This window comes from Canis lupus, chromosome 3 (assembly GCF_048164855.1).
Source record: "Canis lupus baileyi chromosome 3, mCanLup2.hap1, whole genome shotgun sequence".
NCBI classification, from domain to species: Eukaryota; Metazoa; Chordata; class Mammalia; order Carnivora; family Canidae; genus Canis; species Canis lupus.
In genome coordinates, this window is record NC_132840.1 from 86,198,712 (window position 1) to 86,218,008 (window position 19,297).

General features: G+C 40.9%; 1 protein-coding gene and 1 long non-coding RNA gene across 8 annotated transcripts in view; both read left to right on the forward strand.

The window, feature by feature from the left end:
- Positions 1-19,297, forward strand: part of NTM (neurotrimin) — a 941,158-nt gene that overhangs the window by 655,589 nt on the left and 266,272 nt on the right. The window lies entirely within an intron of this gene.
- LOC140631260 (uncharacterized) overlaps positions 13,320-19,297 on the forward strand; it is a 30,706-nt gene continuing 24,728 nt past the window's right edge. The window contains exon 1 of the long non-coding RNA XR_012028900.1: positions 13,320-13,434. This is a non-coding gene — a long non-coding RNA (uncharacterized lncRNA). The remainder of the gene's footprint in view (positions 13,435-19,297) is intronic.

The following is a 19,297-nucleotide window of genomic DNA, read 5'->3' on the forward strand; positions in this document are numbered from 1 at the left end:
AGGACTGCAGTTGAGTATTTCTTATTCCCCAGGTTGTTTAGACTCTGTGAAAATAATTTCTCTTGAGATCAGAAGAACAGAATGCTCTGAGTGTATTTCAAAAAGCCTGCTTTCCTTCTTCCCTCCTGGAAGTAAAAGGGGATTTTCCTCTGATCATCACTAAGGGAATCTGGTAGGACTCCTGGAGGGGATATTTACAAGTGTGTGTGTGGGCATGTGGAAGACTGGAATCCCTGGAGTGTGTACCTCTCAGAAGTGTCCACCCTGTACCTCTGATGGCTCCTGTTCCTATCCCAGTACGGTTCCCACAGAGCTGCTTGCTGTGGGCTTCCCCTCCCATAAGGTATGACTGTCTGTATGTATCAGATTCACCTGTCTATCTCTTCGGTTTTGGAGGGCAGTGGTTTGCTTTGTGGCCTCAGTTCTCTGCTGGATCCAAGAAGAGTTTTTGATTTTCAGTTTGCTCAGCTGTTCCTATCCCAGTACGGTTCCCACAGAGCTGCTTGCTGTGGGCTTCCCCTCCCATAAGGTATGACTGTCTGTATGTATCAGATTCACCTGTCTATCTCTTCGGTTTTGGAGGGCAGTGGTTTGCTTTGTGGCCTCAGTTCTCTGCTGGATCCAAGAAGAGTTTTTGATTTTCAGTTTGCTCAGCATTTTTCTTGCGTGATGGGAGTAATGACTTCACTCTCATGCCAATCTGGAAACTAGAAGTTCTGTTTAATCCAATAATTATCACTTAACAGATTCAGTCTGTGTAGTCCATCAGGCATAAAAATAATCATATGGGCCCTTAGTGCTGAGATGATGTGAAATGGAGTATATGTTAACTTAGAGCTACCACTATTTGTTACAAGCGGCCTTTTTAAGAGAAGAAGAAGAAAATCATATAAGGGTGGGGGGAGGTGGGTCAGAGAAGAGGAGTGGGTATAAAATCAATTCTGCCTATTATTCATGGGGAAAGAATAATCAGCAAATTCATTATAAATCCTTATGTTTATATAGGAAAGTCTTATTTATGAGGTACCAGCAGTGTTCCACATGAATGAATTTGTCATATAACTGAGCTATCATCCTTTAAATTGAACTTAAAACATTACAATCCTTTTTGATAGAGTTCTTTTTCTAAAATATATTATTGTTCTGTCTTATTGAGCAAAGCACAGAGAATATCATTTATCTTATTTTGTTACTCGGGTCATTATTGTAAACATCAGTCACAGAGCAACTCTGTTGAAATTCAGAGCAGCTCTCAAGGGCTCTGGAGGTGACTGGGATCGTTTGCACCTAAGCACACTACTTGCCTTGATTCCCAATGCTTATCTTTACCTCCTCCTTTCACGAATTACTTTTAAAGCCTCCAGCCTATCTGCTCATTCTCGAATAAAATTAAATATATTTTATTTTTATAAAATCTGTCCATTTATCTACCAAAATCATCTCACTTATTGTTTCCTGGTGCACACACAACAGTCGGAAAAAAAATTGCTCTGAAGGACAGGGAGAATTGAAAATCAGCAGGGGAACCTAATTTATGTGTGTTTAATTGCTAAGCAGATTATATGTACGAAAGTAAATTAGAAGCTTTGGCCTATAGGCTAATAAATAAATAAATAAATAAATAAATAAATAAATAAATAATATGTCATGAAGTGCTGTGGAGAAATATAAACCATGGCAAGGGATAGGAAGGCTGAAGGTAGTAGTCATGGAAAATCTTTTCATTAAGGTATTTGAGGAGAGCCTGAAGGAAGTACAAAATGAAACCATTGGGATATTGTGGAGTAGGGAACAAGAGCAACATGTACAAAGGCCCTGAGGTAGGAGTTTATGTTTGGGATCAGAAAAATACAAGGCAAAAATGACTTGGGCAGAAGGAGGGGGGTAGGGAAAGAGAAAGAGATGAAAACTGAGGTTGTAGGAGGCTAGATAATTGAATTAGTCAGCTATTGCCATGGAAGTGCTACAGATATGACTCAGGGGTGTACAACAATAGCATATTTTTTTTGCACTTTTGAATTTGTGGTTTGGCTGTGTTGGCTGTAGATTGTAAATTAGGCTCAGGCCTCTTCTACACATGTTCATCTAAGACCCAGGCTGAAAAATCAGAACTGGTCCCCTATCTCCATATCTGTTCTCCAGGCAGAACAGCAGAGGGCAAGAGGAAAGCCTAATCACCCATGCACTTTGCAAGCCTCAAGCCTGCTCACATCCTGTCTACTAGCATCCCAGACACCAAAGCAAGTAATATGGCCAAGCCCAAAGTTGAGAGGTGGGAGGATCCACCCTGCCCATGGTGGGAGAGGAAAAGAGTAAAGAACTGTGCATAGCAACTCAATCTAACACAATAAGGGAAGGGTCTGTAAACCATTAAAAGTCTTTAACTTTTGCTCTTTATGTGAAGGTAAGTCATTAATGAACATTGAGCCAAGGACCGACTTGTTTTGACTTTTATTTTCAATGGGTAACTCTGATCATTTTCTTTTTTTAAAAGATTTTGCTTATTTATTCATGAGATACACAGAGACAGAGAGGCAGAGACACAGGCAGAGGGAGAAGCAGGCTCCATACAGGGAGCCCTATGCCGGACTTGATTCTGGGACTTGATCCTAGGACTCCAGGATCACGCCCTGGGCCAAAAGCAGGTGCTAAACCCCTGAGCCACTCAGGGATCTCCCATACTCTGATCATTTTCAATGAGTAACTCTGGGAACATGAGGAGAATAGATGTAAGGGTCCAGTAGATGTAAGAAGAACAGCAGAGAGAATGTTACCATGTGGCAGATGAGAGGTGATGGTAGCTTTGACCATCATATAAAAGTGAAGATGAAGTGAAATAGTCATTTTCTGAGTTTATGAAAGAGTTTGAGTTTGTTTGGTAGAGGCATCAGGATTGGCTAGGGGATTGGATGCTGGGTGTGAAAGCTAGTGGTCAGGGACTCCAAGGCTTTTGGTTGGAGGACCTGGAGCCATGAGCCAGAAGACTGGCCAGAAAGCAAGTTTGAGGGTTATAGGCAGAGAATCTGGAGTTCTGTTTTGATCATTAAGATTTGAGATGTCCATTAGGCTTTCAAGTGGAGATACAAAGTAGGCAATTGCCTATATGAGCCTAGGGCTCAGGAGAGAGGTCCAGGATGGAGATGGGGTTAAATAAAAGTTTGTAAAAGATTCATACTTGTATTTTTCTTGGATGATGAAAATAATATTTCACTCAGAGTCAGACTCTGTTACATAATCTCTTGTGGGTGGGAGTCTAAATCCTCCCTTCTCTACTAGCTTTTCCTACAAAACATAACATGCCCAAGCCCTCTGCTCCCTCTCTCGCTCCTTCTCTGTCCCTTTTTTCATTCTTAATTGACATTTTTGAATAGTAATTTACTCCCTCATTTCTATTCATTCCTTAATCAACTGGAATCTGTATTCTGTACTGCTGTATCTATTAAAAAAACTGCCCTGACCAAAGACTCCAAACTCTGCACAAATCCAAAGTGCATTCAAGTATGTTTCTTTTATTGCTGCATTCAAATTGCTGCCGCCTGGCTCTCCCCTTCCTGAAGCCCTGCCCCTCTGGCTTCTGGCTTCTGGCTTCTGGCTTCTGCAGTGCTGCCTCAACTGGTTTTCCTTGTGCTGCTTTGGCTGCTCCGGCTTTGTGTCCTGTGTTCTCCCCCCCCTCCCATGCTTGCCCCTGTAACACCGGTTTTGTCAACCACCCAAAGCTATTAGTCTTCTCCATGGAAAACCTCCTCTATTTCCTGGATTTTCACTGTCGTTGATGTAGGGGCTACCTTATTGCCATTTGATTTTGATCCCTTATTTGAATGTAATCAAATTATTTCCTTCTACATGTTGCATACATCCAAGTCAGTGTCCAGGAGGGACCTCAGTCTCAGCATATCCAAAAGGAAACATGCCCTGGTGATTGAAGACGTAGAGGCCATCTCTGCCTATAAGCTCTAGTGACTCAGGTCTTTCCATAGATATCATACTCATCAGTCCCCATGCCAACACCCATTCACCTCTGAACTGACTTGTGGTGCTCCCACAGGAGAATGTCCTCTAAACCATCTTTTCCTTTGTTTTTAGTTACTCTGCCTTAAGACATTTGATTAAAATAGCAAGTCCTCTAAAAAGGCTCTTCTGAGTTTATAACTGGGATACAGTCTCCCTTCTTGATAGCCCACCAACATCCTATTCACATGTCTCATCAGATGTTGCCTAATTATGGGCACATCTTTCTGCCCAACTTTCTAAGTCAGACATCTCCAGGGAATAATGCTGTATTCCTCAGTGTGCTTCAGGTACCAAGAACAGTACTTTGCACTTGGTAGGATCTCAGTAAATGTTTTTGAATTTAACAGAAATGACGTTTGGATAAATGAATCCAACTAAAGATAAGCAAGGCCCAGTTTTCTAGACTTCATAACTTCACCTCTGGGATTCATAATAACTTTGGTCCATTCACAAGCTTTTTCTTCATGCCCACTATATGCATATAATGAGAGTGTGCTCGTGACTGTACGCAAAAGCACTGGATGATTTACATGAATTCTGACATCTCCTCAGAAAAAGAAAGTAGCCCAGTCATCCCTAGCTAGATGATGAGTGTGTCTCATGTTATTTCCAGGCAATGCAAGGTTTTATTTTTGTCGTGCACCAAATGGACTTGGTGTCAGGCAGTCAAATGCCTGGCAATCTGCCTAGCTGAAGAGATTACATGAGTAGTGAATAGAACATTATTGTGTGATAATGATTTCCAGCAGCTATTGAAGATAAATTCCAATGCAAAGTAGAAAGCTTTATTTCCAGGGGAGAAGATATTGATCCTGTGGCCACTGTAAATAAAATGGGAATTGCAGGTGTACAGAGAAGTCCCATTTTGTCATTGCCATTGAGTTCTGACTAACAGAAGAACTGTCTTCTGAAGCCAAATGAAGACCCACTGACTGACAATCAGTTTGATGTTCCCCTGAGCTGTTACTTTCTTGTAGAAATGTGTCATGGGGATCCAGCATGTGAAGATAGGTCCCGTCATCATGTTGTGAGTACAGTTCCTAAATGTGCAATAAAACAAAGGCCTCTGTGGATCAACCATGATTTGTCCCAGTATAGGGTTTTACTTTGTTCTTGGAGAGAAATTGTTTTATGAGTCAGAGATAGGTTAGGAGCCAAGATTATAGAATTGTTTTATAGACTTAATGGTTGGTTAAAACATGAGTCTCTTTTTCTTTATCTACATCCTGAGATTGAAGATGTGATTATTCTTCATTAGCTTTTGAAGAACTGATCATTACAGCCTTTCTAGGTCATAGACTATTCAATCTAGGAAGGACCTTAAGGATCATCTCATTTAATCCTTTTATTTTTCAGCAAGGAGATGATGACCCAGAGATAAGTAACATTACAAAGGGCATAGTTTACTTGGCCTTCTCCCCCACCCCCAGTGAAGCATTATCGAAATGTATGACTCATTTTAACCTTGCTTGAATTCTGGTGATTGTAGAGGATGTTTTCTTTGGGATAGCGCTAATTTATTCCAGAATGAGAAAAGTATAATGGAGATGTTTCAAATTCTTAAGGGTCTGGAGAAGTGCTAACTCCCTCTGGTTTTGGAGGCTACATGGTATATTTTTATATTTCTTCCATGGATAAATGCTGACCGTCTATCCGATGCCCTTATTCTCATCCCGAGATTGCTACCAGTAGGCACTATGGGTCTCAGTTTTGCATCTCCAAGATCTGTGGAGGGTCCTGAACTTTAAGGTCACAAACTTTAAGAACTGTACCAAGTGGGTTTGTGTACCTCACACCTCAGCGAAGAACATTTGCAGGGTACATATCGCTGGAGATCTGTGGCTGGAAGGTCAGCCAGTGAAAAGCTTGCTCAAGTGGGTGATGGGACTATGGCAAATGGGTTTACGTTAAATCTAGATAAAACTCAAGAGGCCATTTCGATTAGCCCTCAGCAATAGCTGTATAATAACTCTCATCATGTTGGTGTTCTCTTAACACCTAATTATAAATAACAGAAAGTTGAGAGTTTAGGGGCAGAAGAACCAGGAGAGATTCATAGGCTCTTTATCTCTCTTCAGGATCTCAGAGAAGTACATTGATCCCCATGGATGTGTCCCTTGTTTATTGCACATGGATAGGGGCCTTGATTAAGGCTTTTGTACATTCTTAACTGGATGATTATAATTCTGCAGGTCCTAGTCTAGTTGCTAAGTCCCTGCATTGATCAGAATACATTCCTGGTTCTGTGGACAGAGTATCAACATGCATACCTAAGGTATAAACACCCACATGCTAAAGGGATATTGAACTTATTAGCATAAATTAATCTCCTAGCACCTTGGCTATATACAGTGAAACTTGTTTATGCTCATATTTCCGATGTTTTTCCTCCCAACGTTTCTGTTTTTCATTAATGAAAAATATCTATTTTTGTTGTTACTTTTGTGTTAATTTGCTTTTGGAGAAAAGAGAGCACTATGGACAGAGAGAAATTTGAAATGTCTCTTTCTAACAGACCTCAATGAACTTGATATTTCAGCTTTTTTAGGTCTGTGTTTGAATCTGTAAGAAGCCATATTTATGCTTACACCATCCCAAAGTGAGTTCCCTCTTTTCTGTACTTCTGTAGCTCTTGTGGTCTGTGGCAGTCATTTGGCAGTTAATTACATACTGCCTCATGGCATTATAATTTAACTTCTTATGTATTTATATTATTTGTGTAAGTGGACTCAGATCCTTGAGGGAGAGAATTGAGTATTATGCTTCTTTGTTTCCTCTTTTACACCTAGCAGAATGCTATGTGCACAGTTGGCTGTCAAACAATATTTGCTGAATAATCTACCACACGAAATTTCTTAATGCCTCTGCATAATGGTCCCAGAGAGAATGTTGCATAAAAAAGAGACAATATTCTTCCTAGTATTAAAATATTTGGTGAAATGCTACAACAGTGATGTTTCATAGGTCTGCAGATCAAGTGGCTGTGGGAGTGTAGATTAGCCGTTGGTGTGTACGTGTACCCATGCACATGTGGAGCAGTTGCATGTATGTGTGTATGTGTGTGTGTTGGGGAGCCTGTTCCTTTCATCTCTGATTCTGGGGACTTTAATTGATCCCTCCGATTAAGGGTGGAGAACACTGGCTGGGTAATAGATGTCTTGCTATGGATGGTGAGGCAGTGATGCCTCAACTGGAAAATCATTAACTCCCAGATTTTAGCGTGTCTCTCGATCACCTATCAGCAGCAGCAGATCTGCTTTATCAGCCAAGAATTTCCTTATCTCTCAGTGACTGTGGGCCATGTGCTGCTGCTTTCTGTAGATGGGAGATAGAGCTGCATCATTACCCGGAGGTGACAAGGATATAATTTACAGGCTCAATCAGTTCTAGTTACCATGTAATTACAGAGTTATTACATGGTCATTTGTTCCTGATGGACACCAGTGATCTCTTATCCTGTTCACTGTGGTCTGCTTCTTGTCTTACACAACCACCGATGTTTAGTCTCCTCTGCATGGGGTGTTAAATGGTGTACTAGGGAGGAAGGACAGAAACGATTCGGGATAAGATGTTGATTATGCTGAGATACTATTTGTTCTTCTCAATTGGCCTGTTGATAATAACAGCATCCTGTGGCTTTCCTCCCCTAGGCTCCAAGTTCACATTTTCTCCCTAAGAGAGGATGGTGACAATATTGTACTTGGCAGCATGGGGGAAATTGGGTGTAAGGAATATTCTGACCCATATCACCCAGCGATGAGATGGGAATATCAACCTTAAGACTATGTCACTGCCTTTTGTAATTTGAAGCTCATGGTAATGCAGTGCCTATTGGATGAAACGTTCCTTTTCATAATGAAAAGAAGAGGAGGCATTTAAGTGTGTAATTCAGTATCATAGAGAAATCATGGGAAGTTTCAGTAACCTGCCAAATGTCACTAGGTGAATGATATGTTTGGAACTCAAATGACAAAGCTTGGCTCCTTCCATTCTAATACACTTAAATTAATTTCTCTCATTTGAGGGCAACATTCTTTTAAAAGCACAAGTACTAGATATGATGCAACAAAATTTGAATATTACCACATATTTGCTTGAATAACTTGTCATAAGTTCTTTAACCCCTTATTTTGATCACTTATCAATCAACATGTGTGAGGCCGCTTCATTGTCTGAGTGTCTAATATGTGTGGATTCCTAATTTGGGAGAAATGGGGTGAATGGGGTATTTCTGTCACCCTTCCAAAGCATGATAGCCATGTCGTGATGTGGACGGTATTCTAGAGGGAGCATCATAATGCAGGAAATCTGGGTTCTGGTTTCCTTTTCTTCCACTAAACTGTGTGATTCTGAGTCTGCTCCCCTGCCTGCACAGGCCTCAGTTGGCTCTTCTGGATGATGGTCATGTGGACCAGAAACAGTGGAGTCTTTCCCAGCTCTGACAGTGGCCTGTGACTCTGTGATTGAAGTTGACCCGCAGGCGAGCCTGTGACCAGTTTGGCTTCTTTGGGTGTGAGGTCACAGGAAGATGATATTCAGTGCTTTACCAGAAAAGCTCCTCCCCACATGGAAGCCAGAGAGGTGCTGGCGCACACGTCACATTTCAGTTGACGGAATGCTGGGAATCATAAGCGCTGTCTCTCACTTCTCTCCACTTAAAACACCTTGCTGATTTAATTAAAATATTTTTTTCTTTTGAATAGCTTAAAAGCAGCCCTAATTATAATGTAACTGTTATGTAACTAATATGTTCAGGTAATATTGTGATTATATATAGGCAGCCATATGCTACGATGCAGCCATTTGCATGCTGTTAAACTGCTCAAGCGGATAACTCTATGTCCGTGCACAAAGTAATTGTACCAAACTAATTTGTGCTTGCAAACAGATCCCGAATTAACTATGTAAATAGGCAGATCTGCAAACAGAATATCATAATGTGCATGTGTGCACATGCATGGGGCTAGGGGAAGTGATTTTCTACCTGCGTGAATGATGGTGTCAGTGAAGAAGTGGAGCTCGCCTCTGGCATGTGTTGCTCTTCTTGGATTCCAGGTCCCTCTGAATTCTCGTCCTGCATTAGGGATTCTGAGGCATCCTGTTCAAATGTGCATGACTGGAGGCAATGTGAATTTGTTTTCCCTGAGTGTAAAGGGTGATTTCGATCCATCTACCTCTCTTGACCTCGTTTACTGTCTCATGCATTCCTTGGCCAACTATGCTTCCAAGATGCCTTCGCTGGCTCAGTGTTTAATATGGAGTGAAGATTTCTCCCTGTGAGGAGAAGAGAGTTAGTTGCGTGATTTGGCAATTGTTATTGTCCTGAGGACCACGTGGCACTCGGGGTGACCGGGTGACGGGCACTGAGGGGGGCACTTGACGGGATGAGCCCTGGGTGTTATAGTATATGTTGGCAAATTGAATTCCAATAAAATATATACAAAAAGTGTTCAATCTGCCAACATATAGAATAACACCCAGTGCTCATCCTGTCAACAAATGAATCAAAAGATTTGAAATCCAGCTCCTCCTTGGGTCCCCTCACTTCTCTGAGGCTTGCTTTTCTTAACTGTGAAAGGAGGGGATGATATTAGGACTTGCCCCATAGGTCTTCTTAAAGGAATGAGTGAGTGCATGTGTGTAGTGTTCAGCATAGGGCTGCCTTGTGGTCAGGGTTCAATCAGCACTTGCTTCTACTCTGGCCATGCTTGATGCCACCATGGTTTTAGTCATCCCTGGCAACCCTGGCACAATTTCCTGTGTTGAGACTAATTTCAGGCAGTTTCCCAGCATAGGATATTGACTCCAAAGGAAGCTCACAGTATTAGTGAGCGTTCTCCAAGGAAACAGAACCGATAGGACATGCAGGGATGTGTGAGATGCGATAGTCTACGAATTGGGTCATGATATTACAGAGGCTGAAGTATGCCATGATCTGCTATCCACTAGCCGGAGACCCAGGAAAGCCGGTGGTATATATTTGAGACCAAATCTGAAGGCCTTAGAACCAAGAGCTCTAATGTCTGAGAGCAGGAGAAGAGGGACATCCTATTCAAGAAGAGAGAGAATTCGGCCCTTCTTCTGCCTTTTTTATTCGGTTCTGGTGCTCATTGGATTGGATGATGCCTGGCTGAGGTGGTGAGGATGGAGGTTCTTTACGTAGCCTACCGTTCAAGTGCTATTCTCTTCCAGAACCATCCTCACTGACACACGCAGCAATGATATTTTGCCAGCTATCTGAATACCCTTTAGCCTAGTCCAGTTCACACCCATCTGACTAGGCAAGGTGGACCCTGAAAGGAAGCCAAGTGTGTGTATCTTTTCTGTGTTCTCTGCTCATCACCATCCCCATTTGGCATCTCCCCTTCTGGTACAGAATGAGGGGGCTCCTCCTTAGCAGCACTCGACCTACGCAGAACCTCAATTTTCTGTTCTTCACTTTTCTGACTTGTTTTTTGTTCTCTTAAACGTTACTCTCTTGAGCCCCATTTTTCAAGACTTGCCCTGTACCTGGTGGTTATTTTGACCAAGGACATTCAGAGGGTACAGTAGCAATCCTGGTCTCCTTGCTCCCTCCTCTAGCTAGTGCCTCAACCTGGGACACTTCCCACTGACACTCCCCCCCCCCCCCCCCCCCCCGTTCCTGGTTCCTGCCTCCTGCTCCTTCAGGACTTCACTCACACCTCCCCTTCTCCCGCAGGCCCACCCCCACCGATGACAGAGTAGTCTGCCCCCACCCCCTACCCTGCTTCCCACCCCCACCCCATCTCCCTTTTTCTTACCCTGCCCTAGTTTTTCCTTTTTTTATAGCTATCATCGCCTTCTACTATTTTATGCAATTTTACTGATTTATTTTGTTTGCTGTCTGTTTCTCCCTGCTTGCATAAAAACTCCTTGAAAGCAGGGTCTTTGTTTTGTTCATTAATGTTTGTCAAATTCTCAGTCTGTGCATGACTCTGGGAAGGTCCCTCATAAGTTTTAATCACAGATTCCTGTCTATATTCCTCTATTTGTCATCTCTGAATCCAGGTGGACTGAAGTGAGAAGGACCTGAGACGAGGGGATGTAGAGCAAAGAAGCCTTACTCGAGGCTGTCAGAGGAAATAGAACTGAGGGGCCAGATAGAGCTGGCGACCTTGGGGGCAGGGAGTCCCAAAGGGGGCCTGAACCAAAGGGAGCACAGCACACATCAGCCACAGGAGTGTGGGGAGCAGAGGCATGTGTCAAGGTGGGCATGGGGAGAGCAGAGGCACACATCAGCCTGGGGTTTGGGGGAGCACAGCACATATCAGTGGCTGAAGTTGGGGGAGAAGCATGAGCAGTGCAAGTCGGTCATGCCCTCATGCTGCATGTGTGACCAAGTGAATCACGTGATTAGTTTTCTCATCTGTAAATGACAAAAATATCTGCCATATTTACCTAACAGTTTTTTTTTCATGAGGATCACTTAAAGCAATCACATGAATGTAATTATATATATATGTATATATTATATATATATTTATATATATATAATAATTCAAATGTTAGGGATTCCTTATTATTTCTGTGCCTCAATTTACCAGTCTGAAAAAATGGATGATTAGAATGGAGGTGGAGTGGGAAGAAGGATATTTCTGAAGGACTGTACATCACTACTGCTACTTCTGGATTACTTCCATGAGTCAGCCAATACGGAGCTCAGGGGTGAGATGAAATAGTCTAACAGACCAGAGGCCGACTGGGCACCTCCAAAGATTCAACTCACAGGAAGGACTAATGAGAGTTACATGTACCAAGAAGTGGACCCTTTTGGGAGACATTTTGCAGTAAAAGAGCTTTTACCTTCTTTAGCACACCTGAGGGCATTTCTTATTTCATATTAACTTAAGACTACAAGGCCCTGTGGCACAAAAAAATTGGGGATATTGATCAAAGATGAATAATTGGTCCTGGGATCCTAGGCATCGCTCCTTTCTCTCTGAAACCTTTTTATATTGAGGTGGCTTCTCTATCCCCTCTCTCTCCAACTTATAGGACAGGAAGTAAGGATTGGTTGGCAGCCTGTAATAAAACTATTTAGCTGTTAATATTTGAGAACAAAGTGTCCTGTGTTCTCATCTTCGCCAGCCTCTGGAATCTTTTCTTCTGCCAATAGGTGATCTAATTAACCTGCTGATGTCTTGAGAGAAGGAAACAGACTTGACTTTAGACTTTGAGTCAGATGTCAATTCACCATTTGCCAGCTATATTACCCTGAGCATGTCACTGGAGCACCCAGTTTTCCTTACTGGTATAGGAAACAGGTAATAACTAGTCCCACTGTAGTGACCAGGACTTACTTAGTTCATATTTGTGGAAGTATCTAGCACAATTCTTGACACATGGTCAAGGCATCCAGCAAATGTTAGTTAGTATTGCCCTTCGGTTCATCAGATAAATAAGCTTGAGTCTTCCATGTCCAGTATTTAAGAAGAAAAAGGTTTCATTTATTTAGATTGGAGGGGATTCATTTTTTTAGTTACACGTATCTAGATTGGAGGCTTTCTTTGTTTAAAATGTACATTTCAAGGATACCTAGATGGCTCAGTTGGTTAAGCATTTGCCTTTAGCTTAGGTCGCAGGATGGAGCCCTTCCTCATCTCTACTTCTTTCTCTTCCTTCTCCCCCTTCCCCATGCTCTCTCTCTCTCTCTCAAATAAATAAATAAAATTTAAAAAATAAATAAAATGTATATGTCAGCCTATATTTCATGGTTATTTTTTCTCATTTTTCTTAATGGAATATGTGCATTAGGGTATTTTTTTAATGGAATCGTTTTTTGTTTTGTTGTTGTTGCTGTTGTTGTTGTTGTTGTTGTTGAATTTGCAAGCCAGGCAATGGGAGAGAACTAGACACAGGAGAAGCCGGATGTAGCTGAAGATGAGAATGTGGAAATGAAGGATATTCACTAGACTCAGTCAAAAGTGCTGATAGCAAAGGACTTTAGTTCTTCAAATCCTCTCAAATGTATTCAGAATAACCTTAAGCATATTTAGACAGTCATACATTTTATTTTTGTCTCTGGGCATTAATGTGCTGACTTGTGGGATTATTAAATTCTAATTCTCCAAGATACATTTCTGTCACTCAGTGGGTATGAATGTGCAATCATTAGCAAAGCCAAGATTTAGGATTCTTGTTTCTCCATGTTAAAGGGGAGCAGAAAAAGGAATACATCTGATGTTGGAAGCTGGACCAACACCCACCACTATTCCCGAATCACTGGAAAATTCTGAGTCATAGTGGAAAGACTCTGGAATTTAGAACCAGAAGACACCAGGGACAAATTCTGACACTGTTGCTTATCAGCAGTGTGACTTTAGGCAAATCAGTGAACCACTTTGAGGCTTAGTTTCCTCATGTGTAAAATGAAGAAAATATTTGTCTTGTCATCATGATTAGGTAAGTTGCACATAGTAGCAGCTTGATAAATTTTAAAATACTAACTTCCATTATAATATTTTTTATTAATTGCTATGAATTAGAACTCAGTTTTTCAATTTAGGAGCTGAATACCAGGATTATAACCTAATTATTATAAGGGCCTGCCTGTATCTACCGTATTTATTGTTATACAGTGTTTTAAATGGTGGTGAGTGGCAGGGCACCCACAATACCATCTCTCTCTTACGCTTCAAATGGCAAGTGAAGTAAGCATCTACATGTTTGACTCTAGAACTTCAGTGAAGAAATCATTTGGTGTCAGAACTTAGGTTGTTTTCCTATGTAGAAGCAAAGAACAAGTGGATACTATTTATATTAGTATTCCCCCAAATGAAATCCTTGGCATAAATCTGACAAAATATGTGCAAGATCTCTATGAGACAAGCTACAAAATGTGATGACCAAGATCAAAGAACTTAAACAAACCAGGATGCATTCCATGTTCATAGATAGGAAGGCAATATTGACAATATATTAGTTTTTCCCACCTCAATCTATAGATTTAGTGCATTCCCAGTCAAATTCCCAGCAAGTTATTTTGTAGATACCAACAAATGGATTCTAGAGTTTATATGAAGAAGTAAAAGAATAGCTGAGGCAATACCAAAAGAAAAGACCAAAGTTGGAGGACTGACACTACTGAACTTCAAGACTTAATTATAAAGCTACAGTCATTAAGACAGTGTGGTATTGGCAAATGAATGGGAAAATAGATCAATGGAAAGAATAGGACTTAGACGTTATGTGTTACTTGGATCCTAGACATCAAATAGCATGCCCCCTTTCCTTGTTCTTTTGGAAGGAGCCATGGCCTCTGCGTTCGCGAATGGGAACAGCAACATGTCTAACACAAATATGATCACTGTAGCTGGAAATGCCTGAGAGAGATTTCTACTTTCTACTTGTCAATTACTTCTTTACAGGGGCTCCAGAAATGTTTCTTCCTGCTGAAGAACTCTTTACACAAACAAAAACTGCATCAGACCTCCAGAGGGACAGTGTCCACATGTTTACCTTATATTCCCAGCACCTAAGACTTTGTCTAACATAGAGGACTTTGCCTGGCATAAAAGTGATGCTCAAAATATTTTAAACATTTTTCCTTTCACTGAGCTTATTCCTACAGTGGCTTAGGTACTTGATTTGTGCCTCTGTTATGTAAGTAAAAGTGTGAAGAGGCCAAGATTAAAGTGGAGGAGTTCTAGAAGTAGAGACTATTCCAGGATGCTAGAACATAAGAATAGAATTTAGAAATTCTTTTATATTACTCCATGGGCCAAGAGATAGTTGAAAGGTATTTGTTTTTGGCAGTGCACTGAGGACTGCTGTCTTTACTGTCATGTTCTTGCTACTGCTTGTTTTTGGTTGGTTTGTATCTTGACAAATTCCTGCATGACAACCAAGGATCTGGATTCGGTTTTAAGATTTGATCTAATTCTTCCACTTGAAACCATGTGGATTCTATTTAATGGATTTGCCAAAAGCAAAAGGAATGGTTATAATCACATGTCACTTAACCAAGGGCACTTTTAAAAATAAGAACTACATGCATATTGAGAAAGATGGGGGGAGGATGCTTTTGGCTGGTTGTCTAGACTTCACCGTACTCCCTTCCTGTATCATCCAGAGCTGTAATATCATAAAAGTCCAGTGTGCAGGGAAGTAAGCATATGTCCCCCTACATGAAACCATAAACCCTGACTCAGGCAATTTTCACAGTTTGTTGATTTGGGTTCACATAAGTTTCTACAAGATTGGAAAGTGGTCACCCATTGTGGCCTTTGGCTCTTACTTCTGGGTCAGTTCAAGCACATGATTCAATTATTCTCCCCATAGCTGGCTGGCAGAGAAAACCAGTCATGGTATCAGATATTCAGGGAAGGTCTGGACTTAGCGTTATCCTAGCAGAATTGGCTGGTGTCTGGTGGGGGGAAGGAGAGTATTAAGACTGAAGAGTCACACAGAGAATAAAAAGTTCTGGTTTAGGGAAATACATATCCCTTGGCCAATGTCACTCTGTCCTAGAACCATTCTCCTGGTTAAAGAAGCTCTAGTCTTATTAAGTGGCAGTGCTGCCATCCCAGCATTTACAAAGACAGATGCTGACTCTGTGGTGTGTGTATGTGTGTGCATGTGTGTTAATATTTGAAACTGGCCTAAGGCAGTACCTACTATGAGGCTGTGCTATGGCTTATGACCACCCAGTATCTCATAATCTCAGCCCATAACAGGGCTCCAGTGATGATTTTGTTTGTGTGACTCTATCTTTAAAGAACATGTAAAGCCTTTTCCTGGTAAGATTTATGTTCCTGCTGCAGTATGTGGAAACCGGGGCAGATGAGACACTTTGTCTTTCTTATGCAGGAAATCTGAGGCCAAAAGAAATAGGAATTGTAGATATCAGTAAGTGTGTCAGCTTAAGTGAGAGGATGCATCTCCTAAATATTGTCATCCCATAGTATCTCTTTTATGAATCTTCTCATGGACCAAGATATTTTCTTACTTCCATGTCCTTGAGGTGGCCCACAGCTATGAGAGAAGATGAATAATACAGCAGAGAAGGGCTGGGAAACAAGACAGAACCAAGCTGTCCCATGTTATTGTGGGTGTTTCCTTGCGTTCCCAAGTATGTCGTCATGAAGCACTGACTAGAAATACAGGTCTGCAGTGAGATGAAGGGAAAAGGTCATTTTCATTTTATACTAACAACTTTAGAGTTTCTTAGAAGGTTGTCAGTTGCATTCTGTTTTTTGGTGAATATACCATTCCGGTGAACAATTATGCATCTCTTTGTATTCATTAAAGAGTTAAGCAGCAGCAACTCTGTAAAGCAGTTGCTTTGTCAAGAAAGTGAGATAAAAGGTGGTACTAATGGTGTTGCTGGGAAGGGAAAGAAATGTGAAGGGGACAGTCAAAGAGAGAAAGGAGAGGACAGGGATGAGCATAATGGAATTTGCCCTCACAAATGTATCTGTGATTGGACGATGTTCTTTAAAAGTTGATAACAGTCAACCTTTAAGAACTGAAAATGATAACATTTTCAGTTTATATTCTATACCTAGAGATATCTGAAATTATTATTTTTTTCCTTATATTTAGCTTCTTTTACACATAGAATATTTTGATTTCCTATGTGAGTAATTATTTCTCAGACACATGATTTCTTTTTTTAAAAAAATATTTTAATTTATTTATTTGAGAGAGTGGGCAAGGTAAAGATAGCACATGAGCAGAGGCAGAGGGAGAAGAAGAAGCAGATTCCTCTGCTGAGCAGGGAGCCCAACGTTGGGCTTGATCCCGGGATCCTGGGATCATGACCTTAACTGAAAGCAGACACTTAACCAACTGTGCCACCCAGGTGCCCCAGACTCATGATTTCAATAGCTATTTAATATCCTCTTCTATAGCTCACCCACTCTGTTCCTTAAATACAATTCAACAAAAAATGTTTGGAATGTACTTAACTTCCAAGTTGGAGTGCAGCCAGTTCAGAGATAGGAGCTTCCTTTTTTTAATTTTTTTTTTTTATTGGAGTTCAATTTGCCAACATATAGCATAACACCCAGTGCTCATCCCGAAGTGTCCCCCTTAATGCCCATCACCCAGTCACCCCAACCCCCCACCCACTTCCCCTTCCACTATCCCTTGTTCATTTCCCAGAGTTAGGTGTCTCTCATGTTTTGTCACCCTCACTGATATTTTCACTCATTTTCTCTCCTTTCCCTTTATTCCCTTTCACTAATTTTTATATACCCCAAATGAATGAGACCATATACTGTTTGTCCTTTTCTGATTGACTTATTTCACTCAGCATAATACCCTCCAGGTTCTCTATGTCAAAGCAAATAGTGGGTATTTGTCATTTCTAATCGCTGAGCAATATTCCATTGTATACATCGAACTCAGGAGCTTCCTTAAACACATTTCTTAACATGGACCAACAGTAATGGGGTTGAGATTTACTCTCCTGCTCTCTTCTCTTTTCCTATGATGCAGTGTGGTAGCCCCACATCTTAGTGGCCCTGGATCTCCCTTCACTTTCTTGATAGATTCTCTGGAATCTATATGGCCATGTCTTTTTCTGATCTCTTTCTGAAGAGCCACTGTCTCTGAGACTCCATCAGAGAGTCCATAGAAGTGTTGTGGAAGAAAAAAAATAAAATGGCCAGAGAATACTGCTGTTCTGGTCCTGTACACGTTATGTATAGAAATATAGTTGCTTGTATAAAGTTAAGAAACTGAAGTGAAATTTTATATGTCTGTCTCCCCCACCCAACTATAACCATGAACTTGGATGAGCTACTCAAAGTATCCAACCCTCCATTTCCACAAAATGAGGATAATAATAGTGCCTACCTCATAGGATGGTTTGAGTATTAAATGAGATAAATAAGATAATGTGCGTGAAGTGCTTTGCAAAGAGATAGGCGCCTTGTGATTGCCCAAGAAATAGTGACAATTCTCACTGTTTTGTCATTATTGTTATCACTCTGAGCTTTTCTACAGCAGAGACCATATTATATTTATCTTTGTCAGAGACACTCAATAAATGTTGGTTAAATTGAACTAACTGTTCTAAGTGAGACTAAATAAATAAATAGGAAGAAAGAAAAACAAATCTATTCTGTTATATAACAACACAGCACTTCTACTGGCCAATGGAGGAAACGTGCATGCTTACTGCTGTGAGTTATTATATTCTCTGAATAAACATAAGCCTTTCATATGACCTAATGATTAATGACTTATGCAAAGAAATTTTAATATCATTAATAAAAAATTAAGCAGCAAGCTTTCCAACTTTTTTTTGACAGTGTCAGGCTTTCACCTGTTCTCTTGGGGACAACAGGTTTCCAGGAACATGCTGAGTACAGAAAATAGATCATTCCCAGATGGCATTTCTCTGTGTTCTCCATGTCTTTCTGACCAGCACGTGGGATGGATACAAGGTACTCTTTAGAGAGGGGAGAAGGGTCCTTGTGATATGAAGCAGAAAGGATCATTGAGTGCTTGCTCACTCTCTCTCTCTACTCATCCATACATCCATCCATTCATCCATCATTATCCATTCACTACCTCAGATCAAGGCTCTGTGTCAGAAATAACATTAAGGGGATGCCTGGGAGGTAGGTTCAGTGGTTGAGCATCTGCCTTCGGCTCAGGGTGTGATCCCAGGTCTGGGGATCAAGTCCCATGACAGGCTTCCTGCAGGGAGCCTGCTTCTCCCTCTGCCTGTGTCTCTACCTCTCTCTCTCTGTGTCTCTCATGAATAAATAAATAAATAAATAAATAAATAAATAAATAAATAAATAAAAAATAAAATCTTTTAAAAAAGAAAAAAAAGAAATAACATTAAGATCAATTTCATTTAATCCTTAGAGTAGCCTAGGAGGTTCACATGATTATCCCAATTTTACATATGGAATCCTGGCTCAGAGACTGTTTTGTGTCTGTGGTCATTGATGAAGAAGTAACAGATCAGGAATTGGAACATACGTCTGCCTATTTCCCAAGTTTCTGCTTAACTTTCTTGCCTGAGTCCAGACTTCTATGCTCTTGTGGACTAGGGTCTGAAGTAGACATCAGCCATTCTAGGCAAGATGAGCAAGATTCTGATACCAAATGTTCAAGAAGGGAACTTTATCCAATTAACAAAATAATCTTTCGGTGTTGAAGCTGAATTTCAAGTTAAGTATCCAGGGCAGCCTGGTGCTGAATCCTGAATACTCCCTTTGAATACTTTATTTGCAAATACTTGGGTAGCAGTGTTTCCACCTTGGATGCCATCCACCAATTCCTTTAAAAGGTTGGTCTCAACCCC